Genomic DNA, 17787 nt, shown 5'->3' with positions numbered 1-17787 from the left:
TGAAAAAACATTCAACTTTTGTGCTTGACACTGTACCAGTTTGTGTAAAGGTCTATGACATTCTCCATTCATTTTTTTTGCTGATTTGTTTTTGATTAAAATATACATTGTATTGACATTATCTAGGTTTTTCCCATGTTAGTTCATCTGGCTAAGAAGAACCCTAGACCCATCACTTGGTACTAATTAAAAAGCATCTGCTCTAATTTTTCTAATTTCTCCTTTTATTGTTTGCAAGGCATTTGCAAAAACCTTAATATTTTTATTTTATATGTGAAAGATACATATAAAAAGGTAATTTAACCGAAGTTTTATAGATCAAAAGGGTTTTCTTTAAGACCAGGGTCATCACCTACATGACTACATGACTACATGACTACATGAGCAATGAAGGTTTAGATGAGGTATTAGGAAGAAATTATTTACTGTGAGGGTGGTGAGGCACTGGCACAGGTTGCCTAGATAAGTTGTGGATGCCCCACAGTTCAAGGCCAGGTTGGATGGGCCTCTGAGCAACCTGGTCTAGCAAAAGGTGTCCCTGTCCATGGCAGAGGGGTTGGAAAGAGATGATCTTCAAGGTCGCTTCCAACCCAACCCATTCTAGGTTTCTATGACTGGAAGGACTAAAGTATGATGCATATGCAGTAACACAGAGACTTTTTGCTGTCCAGAAGGTTTCCAGAAATGTTATCTATGAAAATAGACCAAGGATATTCTCCCTCTCACATATCAGCAGTGTATTCTGGTAGATGTATGCAGGCAACCATCTCTAACAACCGCGATTATGCCTATGAAGCTTTGGTTATAATGCCAGCAACGCAATACTCAGTGACTTCAGCTCAGAGCAGGCATTTTCTTGTCTTTTATTGCCTTTGGAGCTGGAATTACTGCATCCCAGACCACATGCTAAGAGAACCAATTTCCGAGGGCCTCTTCTGCTGTGAGCAGCTGAAACATGAAGATCCAAGGCTTCCAGCCAAACTTCAGTTTCCGTTGTGCTGGCATGAATGGAACCACTCCAGTTTTAGTGAGCAAAGTGGGGTGGGGGAGTACTTGGGCCTTCTCAGAGACGATTTCTGAGTCATAATGAAAAAAAAAAGGTCTTTCACTCAGCTCCCTATTACCTTCTGGGTTTGAATGGCTCAACCAGTGTTTTGAAAACTTGTCACTCTTGAAATCATGAAAAAAAGTCTGTTACTAGACCTTGCAAATATAGATTTACTACAGTGTAAAATAAAAAACATTAGGATATAGCAACTTCACTTGAAGTGCTCAGAGTAATGATGGACATGATAAAACACACTTGCTAAGGAAATAATATTATCTCATGGGCTAAATAAAATTAAAACCAGTAGTCTTCTTGTATATCCTACATGAGGAAGTGAGATAGACACTGGCTAACTTTCACCACTGATATGTGATGTACCTTCTGCTGTAGACAACTGGTCTTGAGTTCATCATCATAAAGTAATGGAGTAGATTTGGACTGTCCCATAAGCGATGTCAGCCCATAATGTATAGGCTGTTGAGAAAGCTGACAGAATGGAGCTTGGATTATTCACTGGTCATTTCCCCTTAGAAGGCGGCTTTGGAGCTATGACTTATTTTGAAACTCTTCCTGTCATGTGATTTTGCTCAACACATAGTTCATTTGTTTGGGTAGTGCATTTGTTGGCAGAATATATCTTGAGGCAAATGCTATTTCCAAAGTGGAGGTCATGATCTTGGAAGCGCACATGGAAATGGGGGTCATGGGAAAAGCTGGGAATTGTTGAAATGTGGTGAAAGCAAAGTAATCTATACATGTTTGTATTGACAGTAGCCACAAAATTGACAGCAGCCACAAAACTGTTCTTTGAGAAACTGAGATGAAATTATCACAGGGAGTAGCAAGGTAGAATGGACATAAATAGCTCAAGGTTTGGGCTGACTATGCTTAAGAAATCTTTAGGTAGTTCAGCTCTCTTAAATCTAAACCATGTGCTGTGATACCCTTTTAATCATATAAATCAGGCTTTGTGAGAAAGTTTACTTTAAATGTAATGAAATACTAGTACATTCTGGCAAACAAGAAACTTCCTCTCCTGATAGTGAGAAAATTTTCACATATCATATGGCCACAGCCATCAAAGAAGATTTTAATCTTCATTTTTTAGTAAAGTAAGTATTTCCATATATGCATATGTTTTTTCAATTTTTCAGCAAAGGGCTCTTCCAGCCCCCAAAGTTTGCAGGTGGGAAGTCCAAAACTAGAGTGGCTCTGGTTTTCAGAGGAGAAATTGTGGGTTTGCCTTCTATATACAAATCCTTAGACGAGCAGAATTTTTTTCATGAACATGGGTTTGCATTCTAGGAGCTTACAGCACTACAAATCTGTGTCTACCTTGATGCAGAACATAGATGGTTGAGTTGTGTGATTGCCTTAAATAATCTGGCTGCTACAGGCAACTTGACAAGTGTCTGGAACAGCTAGATGCCAGATATGTGTGAAGGCAGCTGTTGTGTTGATCCTTCTGTATTGTGTAATGCATGGCAATTATTCTCAAAAAGAACTTTTGGAGATATTAAGGCAAATCCACAGCATCATTACACCGGTTCTGTTCAACCCTCTTCAGTTTAATGTTCTCTTTACCACAAATGGCAGTGATTATGCTGACTGACTGCACATGAAGGAACCCTTGGCTCACATCAGCAGTAACTTTCTGCTCATTAATGAAGTTTCTAAACAGTTGATTGGTGTTTTTGTTTTGGTTGGGATACCTGCTTGACTTAAGAGTAGTATTACTATTTTAATTTTCATGCTTTGGTGCCTTCACATCCTACTTGTATGACTGGTATGGAACTTCTCAAACAAATTTTTGTTCAATCCACTGAGTAATTGGCTCCCCATTCAGTAGATTTTCAAGAGATATCATGATTCAACATTTTTGAGTAGTAATCAATTAATATCTAAAATAAGAATTTCAGATGCTGAGTACAATTCTGACAACAAACCTGAGCTTCTTGAATGTGTGAGTCCTTTTGTGTTGCCTTTTGCGAATTGTATGATTCTGTGAAAGACACTGGTATTAGTCATTAAAATGATATAGTTTGTAGATAGTATTCCTGCCTCAGATGAGCTACAGAGGAAGTAACTCTATACAGGAACCATTTTCCTTACAACTAGACTTTCTTCACAGGTGACCTCCAGCCTCACCTTTTAAGTGACATGCACATTCTGCAGAAGTCCCAATTCCTCAATGCATATGGGGCCAGAAACTTGCTGAATTTCTGTATGGAGAGATTTTAGCATGTAAAGGTGAGAGATACAATGCCTATACCCTCCTACCTCTGTGCTTTACAGAGCCAGGAGAGTAGGAAATATGGGTATGAATTGGAAAACCCCGTGTAGCAAATGTAGGTCGTCCTCCTTCCAAGTTTCAAGAAAACCTAGGAGAAATGCCATGCAGCACTAAGCAAAAACATCACGTGCTTGTGGCTGTGTTAATTTTCCTTGTGATGTAGTAAACAGAAAGGCTGTTCTTGAAATGACATGTTCCAAAGCAAAGAAGGAGCTGAGCCCCCATAGTATTTTTGCAGTAGATTCCTCTTACCTTATTCTCATTCAGATACCCCTTGTGGGAAGCTTCTGGGTGTGCTGAGCAGCATGTTTTGCTGGAGTGCTGGGAGATGAATGGGATGTGAAGTTGGAGAAAGAGGATGTCAGTCTGGTAGCAGTTTGGGCATTTGAGAGAAACAGCAAGGGTTAATTATTTAGCTATTAAAATAGCATTATTAGCATAATGAGACATCTTGTTTTCACTCTAATTATATTTATTTATTTATTTATTTATTTTAAGTTATATTACAGCCCTGAGGTTGGAATGCTGCTTCCGAATAAAAGTTTGTTTGACAGAGCAACCATTATTCAGTAAGAGGTGATAGTCCAAATATATGGACTTTTCTTTAGACTACTTTGGACTACTTTAGACTACTCTTAAAAGCTTCCATCTAGGAGAAAACAAATGCCTAATAAAATGGTGCAGTCTTATTGAAAATAAAAGCTCAAACCTTAGTTTTGTTATGTTAAAAATACCTTTGTTTTACTTCTGATGATATTAAACATCTAACATAAAAAAAAACATTTCTCTTGCATTTCCATTTAGACATTATGATGTCCACAACACACAAAAAGACCCTATATTTCCTCTGTAAGACATTTTTAAAAATTCTGGTGTACCAGACTGAAAAATCATCAGGAAACCAAAAGTGCTTGCCTTAATTAAGTTACCTTGTGCTTTGTGGAACTGGCAAATACACATGGGGCACTGTTTAAGCTGTAACCTTTTCTGCAGATTCAGACATGGAATCCCAACAGAGAATTAAGCAACTGAAACCCAAATCTAACACCCACAAGCCCCAGGAAGTCACATAAGTGAAGTAAGCATCAGAGTGACTTTCACAGATAACATTTCCAGAAATGTTATCTATGAAAATAGACCAAACATATTCTCACTCTCACAAAGTCCTGATACTCATTCCAGAATTTGGATTGTCTGTGGGTATCTGTTTCTGCTCTGGCTTATATTCTGATTGTACTAAGCAAGGTCACATTCAGTGAGGTGAAAGTCAGCAATGAAATTTGTTATCTTAGACACAAGAGCAATGTGACTGTTCCTGTCTGTTCTGTTGTTTGTAGCTCAATGTGTATGATGGCAGAGATGGCATGTTCACACAATTTCAGACTGTGGACACCCATTCTGTGGGATATAAGCAGGCTGGTGTCTGCACTGTATGAGCTGAAGTGATGAGCAAGTCCACCAGGCCTGCCATCTGCACCAAAGTCAAAGGCAGCATACACGCAGTCGCAGATCAAACAATATACTTAAACCCACCTGCAACTTAACTTTAATAAAACTAGCTCTAAACACTGAGGACAGGGTCTAGTTGGAGGCCTGTCACTAGTGGTGTCTCCCAGGGTTCAGTACTGGGCCCAGTATTGTTTAACTTATTCATCGATAACTTGGATGAAGGGATTGATGTCTCCTCAGCAAGTCCACAGACAACACAAAGCTTGGATGACTGGCTAATACCTCAGAGGACAGGTTGGAGAGAGGCTCAGACAAAACTTGTCTGAAGTTCAACAAAGGAAAGTAAAAGGTCCTGCACCTGGGGCACAATAACCTCCAGCACCAGGAGAGGCTGGGGGCTGACCTGCTGGAAAACAGCTCCATGGAGAAGGACCTGGGGTCACTGATGGACAACAAGCTGTCCATGAACCAGCAAGGTGTCCTGGGAGCCAAGAAGGCCAGTGGGATGCTGGGGTGGATTAGGAAGAGCATGCCAACAGGTCAAGGGAGGTGATCCTTCCCCACTACTCAGCCCTAGTCAAGCTGCATCTGGAGTGCTGTGTCCAGTTCTGTTCTCCTCAGTATAAGAGAGACAGAGATCTCCTGGGACAGGTCCAGAGGGTGCCACAAAGATGATGAGGGGACTGGAGCATCTCTCTTACAAGGGAAGGCTGAGGGAACTGGGCCTGTTCAACCTTGAGAAGAGACGACTGAGAGGAGATCTCATCAATGTCTCTCAGTATCTGAAGCTCAGGGGATGGAACTGCCTCTGCTTGGTGGTGTGGAGCAGTAGAACAAGAGGCAACGGGCAGGAACTGATGCACAGGAAGTTCTACCTAAACATGAAGAAGGACTTCTTTCCTCTTTGTGTGATTGTACAATGGAACAGATCACCCAGAAAGGGTGTGGAATCTCACTCACTGGAGATGTTCCAGAACTGTCTGGACACAATCATGTGCAGTGTGCTCTAGGGTGACCCTAAGAGCAAGGAGGTTGGATCAGATCATCCACCAGATGATCCAACCTGACCTATTCTGTGATTCTGTGGTTCTGTGAATTCACCATGTGGAGAAGCAAGTCCTGCCATCAGGTCGGAGGAGATCTCTCCACTTCATTGGTTGGATCCAGGCCCGAGCAACCATGAAATCTATTCTCGGAAAACTCTTTCCTTTAAAGGGCAGAATTTATCTGAATGCTTTTTTGTTCCTGAAATTTGTGCGATTTTTTTTATTAGTAAGTATTTTAGAGCTTATCTCTGTACTTTGCTGACTTTGACCTTTCAGTTAGTAATTACATAATTAGGCTTTGAACTTGTATATCACTTCACAGCTTCTTGCTTTCCCACAAAGGAGCTGGTACTCTGTGGTATTTCCACCTCTTCCTACTTTTGTATGCACATTTGTGCCTCCTCAATACACAATAATTTCAGCCAACATAAGCATACTTTATACCAGCTGATTAACCTTCAGGCTGAGGCTGAGGAAGTACTTAGATGCAAAGTTCTGATTGCAGTCATCTTTTAAATATTTTGTGGGAAATAAAATCCTTTGTAAAACAAAGGAGAATAGTTTAAACTAGTAAGGTATTCCATTTAAAGCATGTTTCAACTTGTTGGATTGAGTACAAAATAATTCATTTTTAAGGTTAATTGACTTCAGATTGGATATCATGACTAAGAACAAAAATCTGGGTACTTTTATCCAACTTTTTTTTTTTTTTTTTTTTTAGGAAAAATCCAGTAGAGATTGTTGTGGGTCTTTGTGAAAGAAGGTATATTGTCAGCAGAAACTACTTCCTCATGCTTTTTATGAAAAATACAATGGTAGCAGAACCATACTGAGACAGATGCTCAGAATCCTGAGCATCCAGAAATGTACAACACTGGAATCTGCAAAACAAATCATAATATACAAAAGGCATGCAAGAAAATAATCTTTCTTCTGCAACTCATATTTATCTCTTAGATCAGAACATGGAACCGCAACCCTTTCTCATACAGGTTTGAGGGGTCATAAGGCAACAGACAAGGAAAAAGAGAATTGTTTGAACAGTGTATTATTCACAGGGGGCCCACATCAGGAAAGTTTTTAAAAATTGCTATTCATGAAAATCTTAACCATATGTATGTATATAGTTGAAAGGAGCCACATGAAAAGGGGAAGTTAGTGAGGCTTTTTAAGTGTTGTCAGATCTTGCCTAGGCATAGACTCTGAAGTACAGGGGTTGTTGTTTCCTAGCCATTTGGCACCTCTCTTTTCTGCATGCCCTGACAGAGCAACATCCTTTAGAGATCACACAGAGGAGTTGTTTCGGGTTTCTAAGACGAGAGAAGACATTTTGTTGAATTTTGGACTTAAACCCATCTGTGTGGTTTACTTTGGGGGTTGATTTTGTTTCAGTAGAAGAGGGACAACCTGGATGACTAGTATGTCATATAGAGTATCTCAAATATTGACAACATACCAAAGATTTAGGTAACATGATGAAGACATTGTGCCCCAGAAACTGTCTTCTAAAATTATGTCATACTATTTTATCTTGAGAAATATCTATTTAGACCCAGCAGGAATGGCGTGAGCTGTGCTGCACGGCTGAGTAAAATGGAAGAGAAGTAATGTTTGCTCTTCCCAAGGAGGAGCTTACTCCCTACATGCAGTTTCTCCACAGTGAATCCCAACTGGATCAGTGAACATACTGAACACAATGTGATTCTGGGTCTTCTCTATGACAACACCAAAATCATAATGAGAGAAAAAGAAAATGATATGAAACTGGGAGGTGATGTTGACTCTCTTGAGCAACAAGTGGCCTTACAGGAGTCCATCTAGATAGACTGGAGCAATGAACAATGACTAATGGGACAAAATTTAACAAGTTCGAATGCCAGGTTCTGCACCTAAGACAGGGTGAGGAAGTACAAACTGGGAGAGGAGTGGCTGGAGTGCAGTTCTGCAGAAAGGGATCTGAGGGTGCTGGTCAGCAGAAGGCTCAGTAGGACAAAAAATAAGTAATTTTCAGGAAAACTTGGTATCCCATTCTTCTCAGAATTATTCATACCTAAGAGACCAGGAACTGAAGATTAACAAAAGTGAATATGCACAGTTAATAAGAGAAAAAGATAAATCTTTTTGTTCCGATTCCTTTTAAACAGGCTACATATCGAGTGATAGGAACAGACCAATACAGCCAGAAATATTAGCTTTGAATAATAAATTCCACAATTGCTTATTACTTATCTCCATTTGATTGGGTCAGTTCCTCCTCTTTTTCTCTTATGAAGAAGGGTATGTCCATTTGTATGAATAAGTTGTAAAACTAATGGTATGTACTGGACTTTTGTACCAGCAAAAATAGTATTTTGCATTTTCTAATCTATGCCAATGAAAATTCTTTGATATTGTTAGCTAAAGCCATACTTAAGTTATATGTAGCTTTCCTTTGTGCAACAGGGAATAGATTCTGATTTATGTTTTTGGGGGGGCATTTTTTTGGTTGCAAATGTTGCATTATAAACACATTTACTTAAACAAACCAAAACATTTCCAGCCAAACTGGCAAATTCTATATTTCCTGACTATAATAGCGCAGAGTTTCAAACTTGAGGCCTCGAAGGCCTCTACAGGTATGCAACAATTTTTGATGTGCTGACCCAACTGGCATTTTGATTTATATGGCTCTTTCCATCTTTGTATATCTTTGAAAATAAAGCCACTTAATTAGGTCTTAAAATATGGAATAAAGAATCTAATTTTAAGAATAAAGTCACTTAGCTTTCAAGGGATTTGACTTGAGAGCTGAATTGGATCCATCAGTACTTATAGATCTAATCCCAAAAGCATGGTGTGGCTCAAATGTAAGTAACAGGAATTTTCAAAGAACTTTTCATTACAGTTAGCATCAGGTTGAGATTCTTCTTTTGGTAGCTTGGCCTTTTAGACAAAAAAAAAAAAAAAAAATCAGTTTTTCCCTGTTGCTTCAGTGATTTCACTGCCTATTACTGTGTTTCATTTGTTGATCTAAAAATAAGTTATTTATGAATTTTTACATCAGAATTCATGAATAAGTCATGTTTGTGAGAAATAAGGAGAGTCAAAGGTATCTGTGGAATGGCTGCTATGACTGTATGTTATTGGTTGTAAATGGTTTAATCACTCCATATTTCCACGCCCTGTGGGATCTCAAGCTACGTGGAAGCTCATTTGCCGCCACATCTGGCTTTTTATTACTGTTTCCTGTTTACTATGCTATATATAGAATGTTTGATACATGAACATTTCCTGTTCCGTTAACAATTCATACTCATTTAGCTTTCCTTTGTGAGCACACATGTTAAAACCTGGGCTACAGTTCAGCAAGGTATTTGAATGTGTGTCTCAGTTTAAGAATCAAGTAACTTCAGTGCTGAACTACATTAATTAATCAAGAAAGATATAGAGTAGGAGAGTCAGAAATATGAAAATATCCTTTAAATTAAAGGAAGATTAGGTTTTCATTGGAAGCTACTGTATCTCACAACAGTTTCTGCAGATTGTTGGCAGTCATTCAAAGTATTTAAGAGCCAGCAAATTTTCAGTAATTGAACTTTACTTTGGAACACTTTACCTTAAATTAGCCATATCCCTATCAATAACAATAAGCAATCTACAGACATGATTCCAAATTCTTTGGCATATTTGAGAGCTACGTGCAATGCCTTCTTCTCACTTGCTGTTGCTCTCTTGTGGTTGTTCAAATTCTGCATTGACTGAAACAAGTGAGGCAGAACATACTTATTTCATTAACAGCTAATGTCCTGCAGGCAAAGTTCAAGCTGTACTTTTAATGTATACAAAATGTGCATAAAGATGTTCAAAATCTCACTGTCTAAGTCCTCCTTTGTGACCTTTTTTGTTGATTGGTAATAAAAAAATGCAAACATATTTTGATAGATGTCTAAAATAGAATGTATTTATAATACAGCTTTTGCTGGATCATTGGGCTGAGGTCAACACTATGAGGTTCTACAAAGCTAAATGCCACATCCTGCACTTGGGTCACAACAGGTTTGGGGCAGAGTGGCTGGAGAGCTGCCCAGCAGAAAAGCACCTGGCAGTGCTGGTTGACAGCAGCTAAACATGAGCCAGTGTGTGCCCAGCTGGGCAAGAAGGCCAGTGGTACCTGGCCTGTGTCAGAAATAGTGTGTCCAGCAGGATCAGAGCAGTGGTTGTCCCTCTGTGCTGGGCACTGGTGAGGCACTTCAAGCGCTGCATCCAGTTCTGGACCCCTCACTGTGAGAAAGGCATCAAGGTGCTGGAGCATGTCCAGAGAAGGGCAGCGGAGCTGGGGCAGAGTCTGGAGTACAGGTCTGATGAGGAGTGACTGAGGGAGTTGTGTGGGCTCAGCCTGGAGAAAAGGATGATAAGGGACAATAAGGGGGGACCTTATCACCCTCCACAACTGCCTAAAAGAAGGTTGTAGCCGGGTGGGGTTTGGCCTCTTCTTACAGACAACCAGAGACAGGATAACAAGAAATGGCTTCAAATTGCACCTGGGAGGTTTAGGCTGGATATCAGAAAGAATTTCTTCCCTGAAAGGGTTGTCAAGGTTTGGAATGGGCTGCCCAGAGAAGTGGTGCAGTCACCATCCCTGGAGGTGTTCGAAAAACAGCTCCATTGGACAGTAAGTACTACAGCCTAGTAGACAAGGTGATGACTGGTTAAAGGTTAGACCCAAGGATACTTGAGGTGTTTTCCAACATAAATAATTTCTTTGATTCTATGAAAATCAGAAAGTATTCTTTCAGCACATTACATCTTGCATGGTTTTTAAAGTTTTACTAAGACTTATAGAATCACAGAGTATTCTGAGTTGGAAGGGATCCACAAGGATCGAGTTCCACTCTTAAGTGAACGGCCCATAAAGGGATCAAACCCACAATCTTGGTGTTATTAGCACCAAGCCCTAACCAACTAAGCTAACCTCATCATCTGCCAAATGTGTTTCATTCTGAACTTTGCAGTCTTCTCCACCACGTTTACTCAGTTCAACAGTACTACCAGGGCTTCAGCTTAAACTAGCACCTCACTGTGCTCCATGCCTCTGCTAAATAAGAGGCAGGGAATTCATCTCTTTACACTGCAAATCATGGGACTGAAATCACAAATGAGTAAAGAAAAAAAAATTTTGTATTTCACATTGTTCTACCTTCTAGAATGCACACTAAGTATTTATCTCCATCCTCCCTTTGGTGCCCTGGAAACAGACTCCTTTGCCTTTCCAGCAAAGGAATAAATACTGGCTACATAAATTTGCAAACAATCCTTTCCTTGTTTTCACTTGATATTAAATGCTATACAACATTGCAGCAGGAGGTACTACATAATATTCCGGCATTTGATAATTAAGAATGCGTTGATGATTAATGACATACTCTACGAGGAGAATGTGGTGCCATAGGAGTACTGCCAATTCTGTCAATGACATACAGTAACTTCCCTTAAATTCTGAGCAGCATTATCACAAATGGAGAAAACTGACTCAGTCATTGAATAGGCCTGTATTTGTACAGAGATGTTAAATGATCTTTCTATGATTTCTCTTAATTAGTCTGTCTTGGTAAGAGCAGGTGCAAATTGTTGGCGTTTTCTGATTCAAATATTTTATGTTCTTAGATAGTATGAGATTGCTAGTAATAAGCACAAACTACCTCTTCAAGTAAAAATAAGGTTTACCAAATGAGTCGGTTTCTCATTTTTATAATAAATTTTCAATTTTCTAATCCATTGTGTGACAGCATGTATTCCATGCAATGGTATCTCTTCATATATATACATTACTGCAAATATTTCACTTTGTGTAGTCACTATTATTCATCCTCCTGCCTTCACCAACCCGAACCTATTTATCTTCTGACTGGCTAATATTTCTTCCTGAAGGAGATGTGTCAAGTTCTTGTTGGTAAGTCTCTTGCCTTCTCTTTTTCTTTTATGTCTGCAGAGAAGTCTTTAGAATCTTATACAGGATTTTTAACTGTAAGTTGATAATAATTTGAAACTAACATTAATTTCATTTCTTGTCAGAAAGAGAGGAGAGAGAAAGTAAGAACAAAGAAGAGAGAAATTATAGGGTGACGTGAAGAGAAAAAGGAAGAGAAAAAACCCTCTATCACATTCAAAAATTAAATAAGATGAGAATACATGAAAAATGAAGTTAAACTATAAATTTCTATTACACATGCAACTATTTCAGCAATAACCTACATTCAGAAAAAAAAAAGAAGTTTGGTCTTTTTTGTACGTTTTTTTAGTCATAAATATCTGAGCTTAATTATAAGCACATGAGTAGGCTTATAAAAGCTAATAGGACTTCATAATGTTTTAAACTAAGAACATGTAAATTGTTTGCAAGATTATGGGAAATAATGATATTTTTTCAGAGAGTCATCAGTCTAGGCAGTCAGATAGAAAAGTATTTCACCTCAATCTTGGAAAATTTTCCTGTTTTATAAATATTCTTTACCCTTAAAAGAACTTGAGATGCACTTTGGTAAAGTGAGTACCTGTTTGTCACATAGTGGGATTCTTGGGGCTGCCCTGTGCAGGGCCAGGAGCTGAATTTCAATGATCCTTGTGGGTCCCTTCCAGCTCTGGTTATTCTATGATTCTATGTTTCTGTGACCCTAGATTTACCCATGTTAAACACTACTATGCCTGATGATTGCTACCTCACTTTCAGAGTTATCACTTGTAAAGACAGGAGGGATGCTTTTGATGTAAGACATTATCCAGTCATGGAACAGGCGAACAAATCCAGCTCTGGTTTCACTGTACTGTAAACTCCGAAAGACAAATACGTGGCAAAGCAAGATGCTGCTTACAGCTCCCCAAATCAGACCACCAATAAGTCTTAGTCTCAGTTCAACCTCCTTGGAAGCATGTTTCTTTCCTGTTGCAAAATGTTTCCTTCAGGTCATGTATTTTATAGGAACATCTTTTTTAAATGCCTGCCAAACACTTGATGGAGAAAACCAGTGTACGGAATTGGTGCATTTGGTCCTGTGAAATAAAAGATCCAATCAAAACTGTCTCTACTTATATGTTCTACGGCCATGTGGGCTAATGTTTTTTTTTGTTTGTTTTTTGACTCTTTAAAACAAATCTAACTGAAAACATCACTCCCAATTTCTCCAAATTTTACTCGCAGTGTTTTAAGGGGCAACATTTTAAATGGAAATCTATGTTGCGTTCAGTCATTTCAGTTTTTCTGAAGATTTCTAAAGTCACTTTGTGGCACTTTGAACACTGTCAGGTTTTGCTAGAAAGGAAGGATGAATTGAAGTGGGCCTAGGACTACTCTACATTAACCTGGGGAAGATTAGCTAGATTATTTAAAAGCAGTTTAAAGCCATCCCTACATGCATCATGGTTTCTGTCAAGGTGAAACCAGAATCAGACTAAAAAAATTTTCGTGATTTTCCCAAATAGCTCATACAACCTGAGGCGGCTCGTTATTTCACCCCAGCATGTTAATATGAGCACGTATTTACAGCAGGCAAACAGAAATCTCTCCTCTCTCTGCTTTCCTCCTTATTACTGAAGTTGGGGTTTATTTTTAACTGTGTCTAAAAAGTAAATTAATCTTCCATATTAACAGATTAATGCTTGCCTACAAAGGAGTGCGTAGTTGACCATTCCCAGAAGGCGTGGGGCTTCTCAAGTGTCATATGGACAAAGTCTTGTTTATGTTTCTGTCTTTCTTGCATAAATCAGGGACCCAGCACATCCCTTCCTATCAAAAGGTCACTGCCAAAAAGAAAAGCGAGGAAACTCCTCCAGACTTGCTGAAAAGCATCCAGGCTGAAGTGACAGTGATGAAATTAGCAGCCTAATAACTGGGAATATTTTTCTCCCCACTGCATTTTTAGTTTTTAATTAAATGCTTTCACTTTCTTCTCCCTCACACACATACTCTCTGTGTTTAATTTGTTGGCTTCTCCCATAAGAGAAGAAATATGCATGTTATATTCTAGGGGCAGAGGCGACTTCTGTGGCAGTTCAGCCTTGCTTCATGCATCAGACCAGAAAACTTCCTCTTGTAGCTGTATACATGTGTACTAACCACGATAAATTTGTAGAGATACCAAAATAAGGGCCCTGGTGTTTTCTCCTTTGTGTTTATCTATGTCTATCTTCTGGTGCCTCTTGCTGGGCTGCCAGTCCACACAGTCTCAGCTGGAGCTGCATGTCAACCTACAGGTGTTTGCATATGGTAAGTTCCCCAGTTTACTATCTTTGCTTGCTGCAAACCACAGAGTGGAACACTAGTTATATTTAGGGTCATATTTAAATCTGGGGTCTCAATAAAATAGTCCAAGATTTGTATTCATGTCAGTAACTCATCCTAAACCACGTCCCCAAAATATTCTACACTGCTTTATGGATTTATACCTAGGATGAATCACTTTACCACAGCTGCTGTTTCATCAAAATTACATAAATATTGGTTTTCAGAAGTAGGAGGGATAGATGGATGATTTCTTCGTATTTTGCTTCCTTTGAGAAAATACTAAATGGAGAATTTCTTCCAGTTCCCCTTCAGGAATTCTCATTGAGTGACAGTTTTGAAATCTGCTATAGAGTGCAGACACGTGTTTATGAGTTGAAACCATTACTTCAGAGACTACTTTGACAGTAACGGTAAATGTCACCACATGCTTTGAATGGACTGTTCTCCTTAATGCTGGAGGAAGATGAGGTTGGTGAACACCTGCTTTTAAATGTTTTGAAAGAATTTGACATTTGATTCCTATGATACTACATCTCAATAATTATTTTCAAGTCAGCCACAGAGAGATATGCAGCGTGTACTTAAAGGATGAGAAAGATCTGAGGTCACACAAAATAAGTTCTTTAATAACTAAGAAAGAACAAAGGGTTTCTTCCTACAATGTGGAGTGCTTAGTAAGTTTAGATCATGTCAATCATAAATCTTTGGAATAAGCTTGCAAATGTCTATAGTGATGGTTTAGTGTACAGGTCCTAAAGAAAAATGAAGTTCCATGCTTTTTAACATCCATCAAAAAATACTGATCTTTATGTGTTTTCAAGTTCCATGTAAATCCCATGGCTTTAAATCACAAGGAGTTAAAAGAAATTTAATTTTGTAGCACTAATTATAGACACGTTTTTAGGGTAGGTTTGTGATTTTCAAGTGTCCTAACATAGCTTTGCAACCATGGAAAAAAGAACCAAACCCAAAAGAAAATCCCACCAAAACCCCAGCAGGTGAATATTTCATGAATATCATCTTTCATAAATTCAGTTTCCTTTCACTACCAAAAGCAATTATGGTAACTGGGCTAAAAGTAATTGGGCTGCTGCTCTGTGAGGCTGCTGTTAGTGAATGAAGGGATCTTAGAAGACGCACAGAGTAACTCTGTAGGAATGTACTTAATGAAATGTTAATTAAACACTTAACTACTATACACTTTGTACATTTTTACAGGATTTTTTGCTATCCCACATATATGCCATCATCGAAGACAAAATCTAAAGCAAAACCAGAACTGATAATGTGCCAGTTTACCACGTTACATCATTTTGGTGACGGTGATAAACCTCTGGAACAATTTGTTCAGAAAAATTGACTTGTCCATTGATTGAAGTCTTTGAATCCAGGCCATATGCAATTCTGGAAAAGAAATGTTATGCAAAAATAGATATCAATCTTAAAACAGGTATTGCTTGATGAATATTTCTGAATTATCTTAAACAAGAGTTGGACTAACTGAGCTCACAGTCTTGCTGCATTTAAAAATCTAAACCCCAGGATTAATCTTACTCCCATCTAGACATCAACACTGCAGAAATCCATGCGGGAGACAGTTGTCTGGGATCCCTTTATAATTGTCAGGAGATGAATAGGCACCTCTAGGTCATTATTCATCCCACCCTAACGCAGACATCTGAAATGGTGCTTATTTTTCTCTACCAAGTATAAAAGGAGTCTAGACAGGTGGTTCAGACATAAATGTTACACTATATACATCTGAACTGAGGCAAAGTGAAATGAAACCGTAAATCCAGATGTCTTGTCTGTACAACATAGATACTAAACACATACACTATCCTATATATACTATCTGTATATTTATATATATGTATGCAGTATGTATATACATGTATATAAACCCACATATATATACACAGAATCACAGAATCATAGAGTGGTTTAGTTTGGAAATAACCTCTAAGATCAAGTCCTACTGTTAACCCAGCACTGCCAAGGCCATAGCTACCTATACATGCTATCCACATATATACCTGGTGTATGGTATAAATACAGGCACTGTATATGCTAATATATAGTTTCTGTGTATATATATATATAAATATATATATAATATATATCTGTAATAGATACACAGGCATTATATGTAATAAATCCAGAGCTGAGGCCATACAGGTGGCACTTTCCCCAGACCTGCTGCCTGTTTGGGAGTGGTGGGTGGCCCTGGAACCCTATGGGGTGCATTCTCTGTAGATGGTTGCCAGTGTGGTGTCACAGAGCTGTGGGAGGTGCAGACCAGAAGGTGCTCACTTTCTGTGAGTATGGTTTTTAGTAGCAGTGCCAGTAGACACTGCTGGGAATTCCACCTGGAAACAGACTTTGGAAGAATTTGGGCACTCAGCATTTATGTGCCAGGCAGCACAGAAAACCAGAAGGCAAAAGTGCTGCCAGCACTTGGGTATTTGGGCAATCTGGTGGTGACCATATTTTGTTTGTTTTGGCCCAGGCTTGACCTTGGACATGCTATAGGGAGGGTGAAGAAGGGTAAATATCCTGAAGGTGGCCACTGGAAGGGAATATTTTCATCTTTCCTAACAAAATGTTGCTCAGAACAGGAGTTTGGGGTGTTGGGTGGTTTGTCCTGCCTGCATTATGCCACCCTGAAACTGCTCCATGTCTCCAGGACCCCTTTAGAGCAAACACAAAAGCTATAAGGGTGACTCATCTTGCCAACATAACTCATCCATCCTCTGGGTGTATTTCTCCTGCAGCTTTTAGGGAAAGCAGGCAGCTTTCTGACAGACAGATCACTTCAGAATCCCAGTGATAACCCACAGTCACCAAAGCTCATGTAAAACTGTGTGAAAGGAAGGTTTCATCATATTTTATGGATGCTAGATGGCAGTATTGCATTTCCTAAACAGCTTAGTTAGTGGAAAATAGGAAGAATAACAGCACTCTGAAGCTCTGGAGAGCAGAATGTTGTCAGTAATGAAAGTTAAGCTAGCCTAAATAGTCATATAATTAAAATACTATGTTTACAAAGGGATTGCCTGGAACAGAAGGCACATTATACTTTTTTCTTGGCCATGCACATCTTTACTGGTCATGTGCATTAACAGTTGAGAACAGCACTGCTCGTATTTATGTATAATATTCATCTTCATGATGTAAGTCACTTTTATGTGATTTATAGCAGTCATGAGGAACAGTGCTTTTGGGAAAGGAGTGAGTGAACCTTACCCCACTGACAAAAGGATTTACATCTTGTGTGATTTTATCACAACTGAAGGAAGCAGACTTGGTTGTCTCAGTTCATGTATTAGTCGGTAAGCATCCACATCACTGAGTTCTTGATCCAGAAAAGCATTTAACTCTACATATGAGTAGTTCATGGCTTTAATAAGATTTAATAAGATTCCTTATATAGTTAACGTTTGACAGACACTTAAGGGCCTTTCCAGATCAGGGCCTAAAACAATCACTGCAACTTGACTGTCTTTGTAGAGAGCCTTCATTACCAAAGGCTGAGTAACTTTGTTGGAGAAGTTGCCCTGTTCTCCTGGTTGACTACGGTGGCTTCAGGTTAGGATTGATACTGCACGATAACTTGGCAGTGCAACTAGGCTCTCAGTTGTGTCCCCTGCACTAAGTCTTTAAAGCTGTGAATACAGTGGCTTCACTGAGCAAG

At 38.9% G+C, this 17787-nt stretch overlaps 1 long non-coding RNA gene across 1 annotated transcript; it reads left to right on the top strand.

Annotated features, from left to right (window-relative positions):
• Positions 1 to 4522: 4522 nt before the first annotated feature.
• Positions 4523 to 10008, top strand: LOC114059072. The gene is made up of 3 exons (XR_003571585.1): positions 4523 to 4533; positions 4915 to 4920; positions 9935 to 10008. It is a non-coding gene; the product is annotated as an uncharacterized LOC114059072 (long non-coding RNA).
• The last annotated feature ends 7779 nt before the right edge of the window (positions 10009 to 17787 follow it).

Source organism: Empidonax traillii, unplaced genomic scaffold (genome assembly GCF_003031625.1).
Source record: "Empidonax traillii isolate 1590-97213 ecotype Southwest subspecies unplaced genomic scaffold, ASM303162v1 scaffold203:size1130161, whole genome shotgun sequence".
Taxonomy (NCBI): domain Eukaryota; kingdom Metazoa; phylum Chordata; class Aves; order Passeriformes; family Tyrannidae; genus Empidonax; species Empidonax traillii.
This window is presented reverse-complemented; position numbering and strand designations above follow the sequence as displayed.